Source organism: Athene cunicularia, assembly GCF_003259725.1.
Source record: "Athene cunicularia isolate RWA chromosome 1 unlocalized genomic scaffold, athCun1 chr1_part1, whole genome shotgun sequence".
Taxonomy (NCBI): Eukaryota; Metazoa; Chordata; class Aves; order Strigiformes; family Strigidae; genus Athene; species Athene cunicularia.
The window spans coordinates 42,300,728-42,317,788 of record NW_020799091.1 but is presented as its reverse complement, the minus strand read 5'-3'; positions in this window follow the sequence as shown (position 1 = coordinate 42,317,788).

Here is a 17,061-nt window from a genome sequence, read left to right as displayed (position 1 = left end):
TTTCTTTTAATGTGTTTGTTTTCTATTGGTGAGATGCATTGTTTAGAGTTAGAGTTCCTTTGCAAACAGTACTGCTTCCGCTGTTTTAGTTATCCTGCAGTTGATTCTATAGCTCTGATTTACAAGCTAACCTATTTTATGCTTTATGATGATCTGTAATGGTTTTTTTAGGCTTTCTAGTTTTTCAACTGCTGTTTAGTTTTCAGAGATTTAAAAAACATTCTTCAAAGATATCATTAGAAGTTAGCAGAATGCTTTCATATATAATAAAATATCTTTAGGCTAATTTGCTGGGAACTTTAACACCCTCATCAGTAACTTTCTGTGTGTGGCTTAAGAATCTTACACATTTGTAGTTCACAAGACCTAACTTCTGGTTAAAGGGATTTTGTTGGAGTTTAGGGTTGAGAAAACATGGTGGTTTAAACTTTTTGGGAAAGTAGCACTGTAAAATTCTAAGATTTTCAGATTGACGTTAAAATTTTTGTTTTTATGAAATTGTATTTTCTGTTGTGAGAGACATGCTGCACTCTATGACAGAACTAGAGACGTGATATGTTTTGGTATTTACTAATCATGAGCAATGCCTTAAATTCACAATGATAACCTTTTATGAGTGTGTGTGAGAATTTTTTTGCTTCACAGAAGTCTGTCAAGGCAGAAAAATTGCCTTCAGAAAAGAATTCTCCCTTTTTCCTTTTTGCAGTACAGGGGTCTACAGCTTGAATATTATCCTACAAAATTCTTAGCTGCTTTTATTTCTTTAACCACGTTAATTAAACTTACTATTCTTATTTCACAGAAAGGGAGACTGAGGGTGAAACTAATGCTTTGCTAAATAAATAACAAAAGCCTGCTTTTCTTTATTTGTAGTTTTGTTCTTTGATATTATCTTTAATTTGACCCTTCTTTTCCCTCTCACACCATAGGATAGGATTCACTTAATTGCATGTATTTTCCTTCTAAGGAATCTGTGGGGTTTGGTCTCCAGAAGAGCTCCGTCTTTTTCCCTGAAGCCAGAGAAGACAATCAGTGGAGAAGAAGGAATTTCAGGGACCTGCTGGCATTTTTTAAAGCCGTAGCTAAAAGACCAGATCTGAGGTGCCTTTCACAAAGAAGTACCACACAACAAAAGTACGCTGAGGCAGGATTACAGCCCTTTTACTGAGGGGTGTCCCTCCTCTCTGCACAGAGCACGCTGACACCTTAATTGTTATAGCCAGAGCCAGCCTGTGGAAGGTTTACTTGAACACTGCCAAGGTGGAAAATATTTACACTCAGCTTTGGAGGCAAGCTCAGGCACTTTTCTTTTTTGTCCATATCAGCTTGTTGTTGCTAGTCCCAGGCTTAAACTGCCCTTCAGCTGCCCTTGCTCCTTTTTTTGACTTGTTCCCCCATACGCTTTCAATTTAGATCTGATGAAGGTAGATTTTACCTGAAGAAGTTATTTTTGACTGGACATAAGGCAAAGCTGGGGAAAGTCCCAAGACAAATAAAAATCCCTGTCATCCTTTTGTGGTGCAAGCACAAAGGCCAGATTTTGAATTGCCTTAATTTAAATTCTGTGGACCATGAGCCTGCTGAATCTCGTGTGTCACTCTGGAAACTTGACTGATTTCTCATAGCTACTATTTATATAATAACTGTATTGTAAAGTTTTTAGAGATCCCTCATGGCAATACACTCTGCCACTGTATAAAATAAGTTTATCTGGAGATTATCAAAAACTCAAGAGTGAAATCATAGAACTCCTTAATGTACTGTGCAGCCAACTCTATTAAGTATAGAATTTTTTTTTTTCTTCCACACCACATGAATTGTGTTTCTAAATACTTGGAGTGGTAGATAATCATAGTCACTACTGTAAAAGACATAATTCTCCTGTGAGATACTAATGTTCTATTTATAATTTATTATTGTCTAAAATACAGAGCAGTAATTATGTTTATCCTCAGAAACCAAGTGTTCTCATTTCAGGGTGGGGATCTTTTGGTTTTTTCTTTGCAAGCAAAGAATGCAGCCTATAAGGTAATAACGCTATGTAAGGTCAGTAGGTGCAAACATATCTTCACACAGTAAGATTCTGTTTTCAAGCACCTGTTTTATGGACTAGCCATGCTGTGAACTGCCACAACTCTGACTCTGCTCAGAGACTGTGTGGATCTGGCTGGATTTATTAGCTCAGGCACAAAAGCAAATATGGCTATACTGCCACCAAAGCCAGCTTAGTTCCAAAAAGAGTAAAGTAGGTTTTATTTGGCAGAGAGACAAAACAAACTCTGGTAATTGAAGCTGGTCCTACACTAGCCAGAATGGATGTTTCAGCACTGTGTTCCCAAAATTAGAGGTAGAAAGAAGAGCGATGCACTGCTTAGAGTTCACTGGTGTTGACGACATGTTAGTTGGTACGTCTGCACTGCTAAATTAGAAGAAGGTTGGAGAGAGTACTGAAGCACTGTTCCCTGTTCATCCACACTGTTTAATTGCTAGTTTATTCCCTGGATTTGTTTCAGAGGATTTCAGCCTAGCTTTTTCACAAAAAGTGCGGTCTAGGAGGGGTCAGCCTTCAGCAACGTGAGCACAGCTGGTCACTTCAACCTGGTCCTTGGGTCATTCCCAGGCTGACTTTTATTTAGCAGTAGACACTGTTTTATTACTCCCCTTAACTCAAGTTCAGCACAGCTGTGACAACCTGAGCTGGCTCCTGTAAAAGGGATTCAAGCCTCATCTTCCAGAATAGTGTCCCTTTATCACTCCCATTAAAGTGTCTTGGTATCTAAAATAGTGCACTGAGATAGTATGAGTCAGTAAGACCAGATAGCCTAGCTGTTGGGACTCTGTCCTCTGGGAAACAAGATGTAGATCTGAGAGTATATTTTTTTAAAAGAGAAGATTTTATATTGTATATTATGTCTTCCGTTTGTAAATTAAAGGACCTCTGAAACAGGAAGGAATGCCTTAGGAGACTTAACAAGACAATACCTCATTTCAAAGTGTTCTCTGGCTTTAAAAACAATCTGTGTGATAATGGGATCAGACCACTTTCACGCTTATGTACAGTGGATGTTTATGGAAGACATTTGTATGACTTTTTTCTCTCCCCTATTCCATTTGTATTCTTGCTGTCCAACAATCAAATGTATTTGTACAATTGCTAGACATTACAGTGTATTGTTTCAGATGCATGTCTCCATAGTTACTGTTTACAGTATCTTCTTCTGCCTGGACTGTTGTGTCAATAAACTCCTTCATTTGAAAGTAACATGTCTTTATTTTTCAGTAAAAGAGATTCCTCTCCTCAACAGCTTGCTGATTAGGTAAGCATTTAGGCAGCTATTCATCTCCTGTATCTTTGGTCATCTAAAAATTAGTCATCTATCATGGCATATCTCTTCAACTGTCTAAATGTAGTCATGTAGTCTAAGCCAGTTACCTAGGCTACCTCTATAAACAATGGAGAGAGAGTTGCAAAAAATGATTCATTCCAATTATTTTAGATGGTTACCTTGAGAAGCCTGAAATAAGATCCAAGAAGAGATGAACGCCTACACCTCCTCTCAGAAGTAGCATCTAATTTTTTTGGATCGAGAAACCAAAGTTGTGAAAAGTTTAATTGCATAGGCCCTAAAATACTGTTGTTTAAATACAATCCTAATGAACAGCTTAAGAACAACAGATGTCACAACTGGAGCAGTATTCAGAATGTCCCAGTCCTCCATATGATGTTCTGAATTGAAGATGACTATTTCTCTTTCAGTCTTATTACCTAGGTGAAAACAAAATCAAGATTAGAAAAAGACAAAGGAAATCAATCTTTCTTTTGATTTTTATTTCTCTTTTTTTTTTTTTTTTTTCCTGTCCTGTAGGCTAAGAGCTCCGTCAAATACCATGCAGCAGATATTAATTTATGTAATACATCTAGAATGCTATAATATTTCTGGGAAGTAGAACTAACATCAGAACTGAGTCTATGTCCTTCATATTCTTTCTTTGCATTTGCCCCATGACATGTCCTTTATTTGGAATATTGTATAGGTTTGTCCTGGTTTCAGCTGGGATAGAGTTCATTTTTCTTCTTAATAGCTAGAATAGTGCTGCGTTTTGAATTCAGTATGGGATTTGGTATGAGAAGAATGATGGTAATACAATGATGTTTTCAGTTGCTTCAAAGAGATCAAGGACTCTCCAACTCACCATGTCCTGCCTGTGCACAAGTGTACAAGAAGCTGGGAGGGAGCAGAGCCAGAGCACCGGACCCAAATTAACCAGTGAAATATTCTGTATCATGTAGCGTCATGCTCAGTATATAAAGAAGGTGTGACTGGAAAGGAGAGGGATCTCTTTCTTCTGGGATTGTGACTGTGATATCTTGGTATTTCAGGAACAGGCTGGGTATCAGTCAGTGGGTGGTGAGCAATCACACTGCATTACCCATTTGTACTTTCTATTATTGCTATTGTTTTATTTCATTACAATTATTGAAGTCTTTTTACCTCAACCTATAAGTCTCCCTTTACCCCTCTAAATAACCCCCCCATTCCTGAGCAGGGGAGGGTGAGCGAGCACCTGCATGGTGTTTGGCTGCTGGCCAGGTTTGAACCGTGACAAGGTTGCATAAGTTAAAAGTTGTCATCATGGCTCTGTGACTTATGGAAAACAAACCGATCCAATATTTTTTATAGATGTTTCTTGATGTTCTATTCATTTTGTTGCTGCTCCTTTTAGACTCTAAAAAAAAAAAAAAAAAAAAAAAAAGAAAATTGAAGACAGAAGATTGCCTATCATGTTTGGTCTTCTCCATTTTCCCCAGGCCCAATTACAAAATCTCTTAAATATTTTGAAATTCAGGACATAAAATACTCATTTTTTTCACAAAGTGTGTGACTGTTCTGAGGTAACCACATCTGAGAGGCCACCTTATGAGACCACTGAAAAAGGTATTGTGATGAAAAAGCATCAGATATAAAGTAGGAGAGCAGGGAATTGCGTCTAAACTCAGTTCTGTGAATCATACAGAATAATCTTTGCTTTTAATATATTCAGCACTTAATAAGAGCCCCCAAGGGCCTGTTTGCACTGTAATGAAAACATTTTATAATGTGGTTCTACCATCACAACCTATAATACTTGCAGGTCTGCAACACCCAACACCACCATCTACCTGATCATCTATGATGCATAGTCGAAGTCCTCAGTGACTACATAACATATTTTGTACAGGGAAAACTTGAGAAACATTTGAGATAAAGCATTTGTGATTACTCTGGTACAACATAAAACAGGTTGTCAGGAGGTACCAGCCTAAAACACAAAACATTATAATGGGCGGAACAGTGCAAATCTCTTACTTGTAATACAGATTTTTCAAGCACTGCTGTTCTCATGAAATTAAAAAAAAAAAAAAAAAAAAAAAAAAAAAAAAAAAAAAAAAAAAAAAAGATTAAAAAAACCCCACTTCAGAACCTAAAATGGCCCAAGCCTGAAACGAGGAAGAATACCTATTAAGGACACTAGTTATTTGGTAATAACTAGTAGAAATAAAGATGTAGCTACAGCTTTGGGGAGGCCAAACACTTCTGAATGTGTGATCTAGTGAGCTGTCTATAGACTCAGATATTATTCCTCTGTCTCTGTCCCAGTAAATCTTAAACTCATCATTGAATGGTGACATACCTCCAGCAGGAAGGTTGTAGGTCACAATGCTCATGCATTTCCCACTGTAGGAAATTAGTCTTTAACTCTTCCATTCTTTCCTCATTAGCATGAGAAAGTAACTGGATTAAGTCTCCTTTTCCTGGTCAGGTGTTGTCAACTCCCTCTCTTTTGTTCTTTTCAAATGAAAACAGTGCTAAAACTAAGTCCACGCAGTATGTATTCTACCTATAATTTTTAATGGCATATATGTTTTAGCTTTATGAAAATGTTAAAATGAATATATATGCCTAGTTCTCTTAAAGATGTTATATTATTAGGAAATTTGTCCATTTTGGGGATTTTTGCTTGAAGCTAGAGTTATATTAGCACAGACCAGTCTAGGAAATGTGGCTTCCTAACTCCAAATCCTATATAATTTTTGCCTTGTCAGGACATCTGGTCAATTAAAAAATTAGCTCAAAGCTTCACAGTGTTTTTTAAGTGAGACAGGATCAGACTTTCACCAAGTTCTCAGGCCTAATCTCTCTCCACAGGACTTTGTCGTTAACAATGAAAAAATGCAAGTTCATTTTAAATGTAGTCTGTCTTAAAGCAAAGACAATTATTTTTTTCTAGTTCCCTAACTGAAAGTTGACTGGAAACATTGCAGAATACAGCCACGTAGTATCTTTGAACACATGCCTTATGTTAGAGCATATAGGCTGCAACATTTTTCACTGTTCTATGTTAAATCATGCATTCAGTTGTTTCCATTTATACTGCATCAAAGCAGTTGAAATCCAATTGAAAAGTTTCTTTAGACAGCCATTGTGCAGGAACATGATGTCAATATTAATAAAGGCTGAATTTCCCCTTGGCTCACTTCTTACAGATAAGCTTTTCAATAATACACTGCTTGCACCAAAGGTCTGATGGGACTGGGAATAGTAAAAAACACTAATAAAAGAATGTTGAATGTTTTTATATTAAATTTCCCCACAGGCAAACTGAAAAGCCTACTTAGAGTACGCCAATCAACATGGCACTTATTAAATGTAACAAGAGTCCTGTTACAACAGATCTTTAAAGCCCCTAAATATGAATTAGAAAATAAAGACAAAAGACAATTACAGATGTATTTCTAGATTGAAGCCCTGGACACCTCACCTTATACTTACTAACATGACATTATGTTTGATCTTCAAAAAGACTCCATTTTTATCAGCCTACAGCTATATTTTTATTACCGCTATTTATTGTACTTAAGAATTTTATCCTTTCTATTTCCAGTCTTTTAAAGTGCATTTTTATGTTTGTGGAAAATACTGTAATTATTTAAAAATAAGTGAAATCACTAAGTAGGGTACAATACCCACATAACTTTGGGTTGAGTAATATAAGGAAAATAGAAGCATCTGAGTAAAAGTAGTGACCACAGTTAGGCCAATTAGAGCTAACATTTATGTCTTCTAATCAGAACATGGATAACTGAGTGTCTGAAAAACATTTCATTTTGAGGATTACTTCTGTTTCACAAAAGCTAATCTCTTACACCTGAATTTAAGCAATATTTTCACCCTGTCAAGGTAGTGACAAATATATTAAATCTGTCTGTCTTCTGAGATTGCGAACCCCAATCTGAGATTTTGCCTTGGGCACAGCAATAAAAAATAAACTCAATTGTTAAGCATAGGGATCATTTTCTGCAGATGGAAAGAGAAAGAAAAAAGGTTGCAGGACCTTTTGCATGATTGTAGTTTGTCTGTAAAGAACTAGCTCAAATTAATCTAAATAGCTGTAAAGCATTTAAACTTCTATGCAACTGAGACAATTCCTGTAACAGTATTGGCTTTTATGTTAATTGGTATCTATTAATTTGGAAAAAGTGGTGCATTTTATTGAATTAAAAAGAATAAAATAATGAATCTTTTGTGTGATCCATGCTAACATTAAGTACTTTGAAGCTGTAAGCAAAGCACAAGGCAATAGTTATCAAAGTCTGTTCTGTGGACTCAGCGGTTTTCTAAGTTTGTTATATGAAAACTTAAATGTTATTTTAAAATGCTGACAACACACTAAATATGTTCCCATCACATTTGATGACTCCGCCCTGAAGTCCATTGGGATCTTTCAGGTGATTTCCTATTTATATTGAATCATATGTTAAATAAAAAACTGCTGTATTTGTCACAAAGAAGTTACACATTTATTAAGAGGACAAGAGGCAGTGTCTGTCTTAAAATGTTATCCAGATGTGGAATACTTTGAAACCTTAGCTTAGGACAGTTTTCTGTTTTATATGTCCCACAACTCAAAAATATATAAAATAACATCTTGCATTTATGAATAAATACTGAAATGGACAGAATTAGTTGTTATAGCTTCCAAGATGACTTAACACTTGATAAATATCTGAGTTACTGTTTCAATATCAGTATATTATTGAATAAGATACATATTTTATGCAAAGTTTACTTAAGTAAAAGTTGCAAAGACATTATACCAGGTATTGTTGGGGTTTTGCTGTAAACCTGCAGAAGCAAATTTGATTGTATGATCTTTTTAATGCTTCTAGAAATATAAATATTTCCAATAGCCATATTATAGGAAAAATATATTTCCCATGCAGAAACTGGAGAGTTAATGCTATTGGTATCAGTAGATATCAGCTATTGCTCAATATGACGGCTAGCAAATTTATTCACCAAGTAGCAACAGAACTAGCAAGAGGTCATTCTACTTTAGATGCAATTTGAAACTAATTAGTATATGATAGAATAGCTGGTCTAGAACTTGTATGGAGTAATCATAAATTCATTCTATCTATTAAATTGAAAGAAGAAAATACAGAGTTACAGAATTCAGTAGAGCATATTTCCTAAATAAAGTTCAGTAAAATGTTGATAAAACCAACAGGTCTGAAGAGTAAAGGGATGAAAACAGAGAGGAGACTTGGTATTACTTTGGGAAGGGTGACAAATCTGGAGAAAGATGAGTTTGATCTACTGACATGAGTATCTTTTTTAAGAGGGATATCAAGAAAATGCAAAGAGCAAAGAACAGAGGAAAATACAGAAAAAATATAAAAACTTCCTAAGAGGTCAAGAATTAAAAATTAAGAAATAAAAGATCAGACTGAATAAGACAATGCAAAAGTTACCAAAACAAACAACAAAATAAGTCTTCAAAGCCAGAGATGAGAATATGAAAAGAAAGATGTAGCCTATACAGTTACTGCCTATGTGTCATTAACTAAATTAATGCCTTGGGTTTTAACAAGGATGTTGCAGCTAAGGATAGTGGCAAAAGCCAGATGAATAACAAGAATGACGTTATAAACTTGGAATTATTCTAATAAAGATGGGAACAGAACACCTAAGTCTTAATGCTCTCAAACTGCATGCCTCTTTTCTCTCTGTCCCAGAATGCTAAAACAGTCAATGTGCAGAATTACATGTCCAGCAGTGGCTTTCTATCAATTAAACAGTGAATAATAGTACAGCCAGAGAAAGACAAATACAGTGCATCAAGAGAGGAAGAGAAGGAGAAATCTATTAAGACAACTTTAAGTCTAGTTACTTTCCTTCATTTTTACGGAATAACTTCAGTTCAGGGCAGATATAGTTAACCAACCTAAAGGATTTTTAATTTAAGTCATTTTAATTGCACTTGAGATGATCTAGGAATAAGTACGTCTCATCTGAGTGAGTGTAATTTCTCAAGTTTTCTGACTCACCTATGACTGCATAGATATTTGGATCAATAGATTTTAAGGTCATAAGAAACCACGATGGTAATCTAGTCTGACCAATATCCCCACAATCTCATCAGTAATTTCTTCACTGAACTAGTGGCTTCTCTGACCAGTGACATAGATCTTTAAACATGTCCCCTTGACTGGAAAACTCTTGATGATAGAATCTTTATGTCATCAAATATGTCATCATGTAGCAAAGATATAATATGTCTTATATTACAAGTATGTAACCTTTTGACTGATACTATCTTCCTATCCATCACATTGTTCCATTCATTTATGAAGATCCATTTACCTGATTGCAAACTTTTCAGTTAAGAATTTGCCAAAATGAATACTTGAAACTGTCTACAGAATAGGTAATATACTTAACATCGAAATGATTTGACAATAGAACTCAAATCAGTTTTCACCCATGTGCAAATGCAGCATGTGACAGTTATTGTCTTGTCCTTCCCCAAATGTTGTCAGACCCTTTTCTCTTTTAAATCTGGATTCTGTGAAGCTGAAAGCTGTGAAACTTTTCAAGAAGGCAAGGTAATGTTTAGACTGAATAAACACTTTAAAGATGTTTTCTTTTTTGCTTTGTCCTGGACACACACACACACACACACACACACACACACACACACACACAAAACCACAACAAAAAAAAGGAGATAAAAAGTTAAGATCAGTTTCCTGTGGGGAAGCTGATGAAATGTTTCATTATCTGTGCAGGGAGGCAGACAACTTCAAGGAAATGTCACTAACTTAGCATGATATTCTTAAACTAAGTATCATTTCACCCAACAAAACCACAGGAATGCATTATAAGAAAGATCTGTGAAGTAAAATTTTTAAATCTGAGGTAAATTTCTAAGGAGACCATTTTATTCTCCCTCCCTGACATATAATTAGAGCCCTGCATGGAACAGATAGGTCAGGCTGGTAAATGAGGGCACTTTATTACTTTGTGGCACCCAATAGAGATAGAAAGATTGAATATTTTAATTTGGAAAAAAAAAAGTATATATAAATATTAGACATTTTCAACAAATAAATAACTTAGTCTTTTCTGCCACTATTTATGTTCTTGCTTCACATTTTGGTAGTGGCATCTGAGCAGACACAAGGCTGTTAAACAATCAATTGAACATTTGTTTCTCACTTCACATTGATATCCCAGGAGGAGGGATGCTGTCCAACAAACACCAGTCTTACATGTAAATAAGACATAGGATATCTATTCCCTTTCCCTCTCCTCTTTCCCCCAGTGGGAGCCTGGAAGGGGAAAGAAAGAGGAATTTCTCAGTCAAGACTCCTTCTTTTTCCTTGTCTACCCCTCAGTCAAGCATATGGGCTTCCAATTAAAGAACTAGAACAACAGTCCCTTCTTTCTGTCAGATAATTTTGAAATTCTTCATGAACACTATTACATTTTAAGCTAAATTCTAATTTAGTCTAAGTAGGTGTAATTCTTTATTCATCACATTTTGCAGTGTCTGATATTTAAAGCAAGCAAATTAAAACTGACCACCAAGCAGTTGATCAAGAAGAAATCTAATCATATGTACAAAGTTTAACTGCTAATAAAAATGAAATTAAAAAATCAGTCTTGTCCGAAAAGGCCTCTGAAGGGAGGTTCACAATGAATCAGTGATAACATGGCTTGCACTTCCATGACATTAAGCAGGCCTGAGCAAGCCAATCACTCTGCAATAGCTTTATCAAGGCTGCTTGTTGATTGTTAGCAGGAAACTCAATAGTTTTCTGTTTCCTTGTGTATACACAGGATGCCAAACATATCTCACTAAGAACATCTGCACTCTTTTCTAAAGAGAGTTTCAAAGGGCAGGGCCAAAAGCTGTGCCATGAAGATTCTGCTACCATAACAGGTAGCCTGCTACACCGCCCCAGTCAGAACTGCTCTTGCAGATAAACAAAAAAAACAGTTAATTGCCAGGGAAGAGTGAATTCACTGATTTACTATCACCTTCTTTTTCCTCCAATAAGTCCACACTGGAGAGCAAGGTGTATTTTAAAAAAAAAAAAAAAAAAAAGTGAGGAAATAAATGAATAAACCCTCAAGCTTAAAATTGCGGCTTTATGACATAAAAGAAAGTTGGAAATTAGTAATGCTTTTTCTGATTAAACTAACACTTAAAATCCTGGTGATTTTGAAAATGAGATGCAAAATGAAGTTCTGTGCAAAATCGGGAGGTACATCACTGTCATTACCAATTCAGGCAATGTCTTAAAAAGCATTCTGGGAGTGTGCTCCAAAAAGAAACTAATTTGACTATTTTATCTGCAAACCCTTTGATTTGCTTTATGATGAAGATTTAAGTGAAATTTTAGGTTGCAAAAATAGTTCAGAACAAGAAGTTGGCATCACCAAACCATTATGCCACCTCTCCATGGGTCTCGGATGGTGAATAGATCCTATATGCAAAAAAAAAAAAAAAAAAAAAAAAAAAAAAAAAAAAAAAAAGAAAAAAAAGAAAGTTTCTAAGCACACAAGGGCAGGGGAGGAGGAGATGGAATAATTAGCCAGTTGCTATAGTAACACAGATAGAACTAGGACATCCCACTCACATGAAAAGTTTATCTTAGATTTTGGTTAAGTATTCCTAATATAGCCCTTTCTCTTGGCTTTGAAAATCCTAAATTCTCAGTTTTGTTGTGATTACAGTGAAAACTCATTTAGGTTTTCCACAGAATTCAGGTATCAGCAGTCAGAAAAATTCAAAATTGCTTGGGTAAACGTGATTGGACATCTGAACACCTTAAAACAGGATCATTGACAAAGAACAGAAAATTCAAGACAGAGCTGTCTCGCTGCTCTCCATTCAATCAGTGCTTCAGAAGTTTGACTGAAATAATAATAGTCTGTAAGACTGCTGTCTATCCTGAATACCTTTTTCTCCCAAATACCAATGAGTTTGTCAACTCATATTTTTATCAACTCCAAGATCTAACTCTCAACTTCCCTGGGAAATTTGAAAAAGCTCTTTCGAGGAGGACACATAATGCTGGACACTGCACAGAGGCACTAGAGACTTGCCTTAAATTACTGCCTTGGCGTTTGCAACCAGGTAAATCATATGATATGCCTACATAGATGAAAAACCAGTTCTGATTTCTGCTGTGCTGCTTCTGGATCAGTGCTGTCTTAGATATGACCAGGTACGATCAATGTGTGGAAGAGCTCAGACCACCCATGTAGACCATTCTGTGCTTCTGTTCTTATCAGTGGAAGTACTTGACACTGTCACAGAGACACTTAAAGATAACTAGTGTTAATAGTTGACCCTACCATTTGCTCATTGTTCTCCAATCCTCCGGCTATCCTTAGCACATTCCAGTCTCCCAGTGGTGAAGAAGCAGCTAGTTTCCCTCCTGAAATCTGTACTACGCTTGATAACTAAATGCCTCACAGCAACTTCAGCTGGAAACCCAAGTCCTGAAGTTTCAGACAGAACCTGGTACCCAGACAGTCTTATTCTTCACTCTTTTCTGGACTGGTTTCCAGATAAGTTATATATACTGGTTTGTGCTCTTGGAGTCATAAAAATGATCACCAGGTAAACAGGAAATTATTTTCATAATTTTGATAATTGAAGTAAAGCTTAGTTTGTCATTTTGTAAATTGACAATAATGATGCTCATGTGAAACCTTTGGATGAATATTTCTCTAGGTATATATAAGGTATTATTAAGAGTGATTGCACTTTTATTTATAGCATGATACTTCATCTGTCAAAAATGGATTAATGCTGCTGAAGCAAACCCAATACTATTCTAATATACATACCAGATACATACATGCTCCTTTTCCTTCTATGTTTGGTGGGGTTTTGGTTTTGTTTTGGTTTTGGTTTGTGGGTTTTTTTTTTGTGGTTTTTTTTTTGTTTGTTTGTTTCGGGTTTTTTTTGTTTTTTTTTTTTTTTGTCATTGCTTGGTTGCTATTGTTCTGGCTTTTCTGAGATGAAACTGAGCATATTAAACACTTTCAAAAAGTAACAACCACACCCAATTCTTCTACCATCATGCTGTTCCTTAGCCATTTCTGAGAACCATGATTCATCTTTGGAAAGTAAAAACATAATGAAATTAATTTTTTTTTCTGATATGGTAGAGTGACATACTTAATCAGTCATCTAAATATGGACTAGATGGGACATACCCTAAAGCAACATAATTAAAAAACAATTGATACATTTGTTGATTTTTTTAAAATATTTTATGGACTGTATGGTGGCATGCTGTGCATTGAGGTCAATGTCAATATATTCCTCTGTTCGCTGGGGACTTGTGTTACTGTTAGAAAATTTAACTGTAACACTTGACTAATTTAAATAAGACCAAAATATATTATTTTAAAAGAAATAACTAAAAATATTAATAATCTATTCATAAATAATCTGAAGATTGTCTTCTGTAAAACCTGAAGGAAACAAATGTGGTCATAAAATGTATATTATAGTCTCCTACACAGGAGTACAATCTTTGTTATATTAGTATCAGAAAACATACAATGCTGAAACATTTATAAAAACTGGTTTTGAAATGTTTGTGATTGTTAGGATATATTTTTTTTTTTATTGAACTTGAACTTCCTCTGTTTGAAGCTAGTTCCCAGAAGATTTTTTTTTGTGAATTAGCAATTAAAAGTAAACAAAAAAATTCGGGTTTTGATAATTATTTTATCTATATACACATGAAATGGAGAAAAAAAATTAAAAGAGCCTTTTAAATTTAAGAGCTCTGTTCTCAGTGAGACATAGTTGACATTGGAAGAGGTGAAGAGAAGAGCACTGGAGTCATTTCTGCTCAAACTATACTGACAAGTAGGCTAGGTACTCCCAGAGCAGAAAAGCACTGAAGGGGGTGATGTAGTAATGGTTCCTCTCTACTGAAGTGTTCCCACAACTAAGGTAATTCACAGAGGTCAATTATAATAGCATCCAACTCCTTCTAATAAATAGACTAGCATTAATGTACTGATGTGCAGCTTAGGATGTATCCTTCATGTAAAACTGAAAATTTTCCGCAATCAGCTGCCCTGGGCTCTGTGTGAAGACTCTAAACTAAGCAACGGATGAACATGGATTTCAATATCACAATTTGGTATGTGAAAGTCCGCATTATAATTAAATCCCACTTTAGTCACCTATGTCCTTTAATGGCCCTGCATGTATTGGACAACTAGAAAAATTAATTAGATAACTTGTATTTTATAACTCTGTAAAATGATTCAGGTATTGGGTATGCACTGCTTACTATGAGATATTTGTCAGATTACCAGAGTCCAACCATTTCATAACTATTCTTGGGAGGGAGGGGAGTGAAACCAGATTAATTTATTCAGTTTAATGTATAAAAGTATTTTTTTCACCCTCTATTGATTCCATCTTATTTTATATGAACAGCCATGCTTTCTAATTAAAACAAGTGACAGTTCTTACAGTGTTCTCATATGTGCCAATACACCTTAGACCTTGATGATTTGAAATTAAAAAAGTATTCATAAAATTAACCTTTGGCTATCATCTTTTTTGTTACTGTAGGAAAAAAAATCTTTTGACAAAAAGTGTTTAGTACAGAAAGGACATCATTGCACATCTTCTTTTGCTAATAAATGACTAATCATTCATTCATTCATTCACTTCATATTAATTGTTAAAAGATTAATCATGATGAACTAACGTATTATTAATATCCACATTATATGTGTATCCATGGAAATTCCATTGCAATATGGCGATTAACTAATGTACCATTATTTTAAAGTTAATTATTGTAACATTAGAAGTAACTATGGAGAAAGAATTCAGCGCATTTTTTCCTATTAATTTTTCTTTTAAAATTTTTTTTTTTTTTTTTTCATATTAGAAATGTGAGTCCAGGGAGAGATTAAGTGAGGATCTGGAGTTATTTCTTTTTTATTTACATAGTTTCTTTGATTTTCTGCTTCTATTAGTGACATCTTTAAATGGCAAATATCACAGTCCAGTCATTCTACTGAGAAGTAACATCTGTCTATTATGAAAATTAGTAATTCTCAACTTCTCCAAGGTTGTAATGAAGAACATAAGAAAATTCAAAATTCTATTATATTGCAAAATTATTATATTAAAAATAAAAAGACCAATAGTTTCTGAGATCCATATATACAGTGAATAAAGCTATCTAGCAAACAGTCATCTTTATTGTTCTTTTTTGTCTTAGCCTTAGTTAAGAAATCAGATCCTTGGAATTCATGATGTGTGTTTTTTTCTGTTTTTACTTTAAGTTTCCAAGATACACGTTTATTCAATAGACAGTTTATATCTGTGTATACATACATGCACATACATACATACACACAGGTTTTTCAGGTATGAGGAACAGCACCATTTAATTTGAAACTTTGACAATAATTCCAGTTCAATTTTCAGTTATGGGCAACTATGCTAGGTTTTATATTACTAGATTTTTTGAATAAAATTTCACGTACAGCAATGCAACTATATAAAAAAAAAGAAATAAAATTGTGTTGTTGGTGATAAGAAAAATCTAATAAATCCTTATGCTAATTTAAATCACAGTATATTTAAATAATAATTTTATTTTTTAATATATTAAGTTTCTGATATTTGAGCTTTCTGTCTGCAGATCATGAGCACAAGACTGTGTGAGTATCACCTTAATCTCTGGCAGTTTTTGGCTTTGTACAGAGCTGTATAAGACTTCTTGGTGTTTGTTTACATCTACTACTATCCTTTCACAGCACAGGAATCCTTGGATTTTAGGCTTTAGAACCTTAATTTTGAAACACCTCTTTAAATAAATCCTGTTGATCTGGATTTATTTAAATATTTAAATAAATATTTAAATAAATCCCGCTGATCCAGTCTGATTCACTCCTCCCCTTTAAAATTTCATTTAATTGTTTTCAACAATTTGAAGTTTGAAGAGCAGGATTTTGTTAAAGATGCCTCTTAAAAAAAATAAGATAAGCAGTAGTTCAAACTGCTTGTTAATAAGACTGTTTCTATCCTATTCCAGAAGATTGGTAGACCATAATTTGAGATCAGTGGGCCTTAAACTTTGTTTAGGTACTTTCCTAAATCATTTTCATTCACCTGCACAGAAAAATGAAAAAATAATCTTAATTTTGAAATCAAATTAAATTTTCATACTAATACTATATGAAATTTCCATAGGTTTTTTTTACATGTTTTTGAAATCAGTTGTGTTTAAGACTGTAGGATCTCTTGAAGCCCTTCTCTTGATTTCAGGAAGCTCATGTGTTTTGGATTATGACTCTTAGGAAGAAGAAAAGAAACATCCTTGGAACACCTAATATTGATGCTTAAAGTGTTCACAAAGGTGTTAAAAATGTAAACAGATTATGAAAGATCACGCTGGAAATATTCCCATTCTGAAATATCAAACACGGTATAGAAAACTTCTTAAGGAAATCTATATCAAAGATTACATTAAACAACTTTTGGATAGAAAAAAAATGTGCTCCTCATCTGACAGTTGTGATGATACTGATCAGTAACCAAGACAGCAGACTGTTGGCTGATGCTGAAGTTAAATGCGTATGACAGAAATAGCAGCAGTGATGGATGGCTTTGGATGTGCTGAACTGACAAAATGCTACAATGCTTAGTATGCTTGGTTGTCAGTAAAAACAA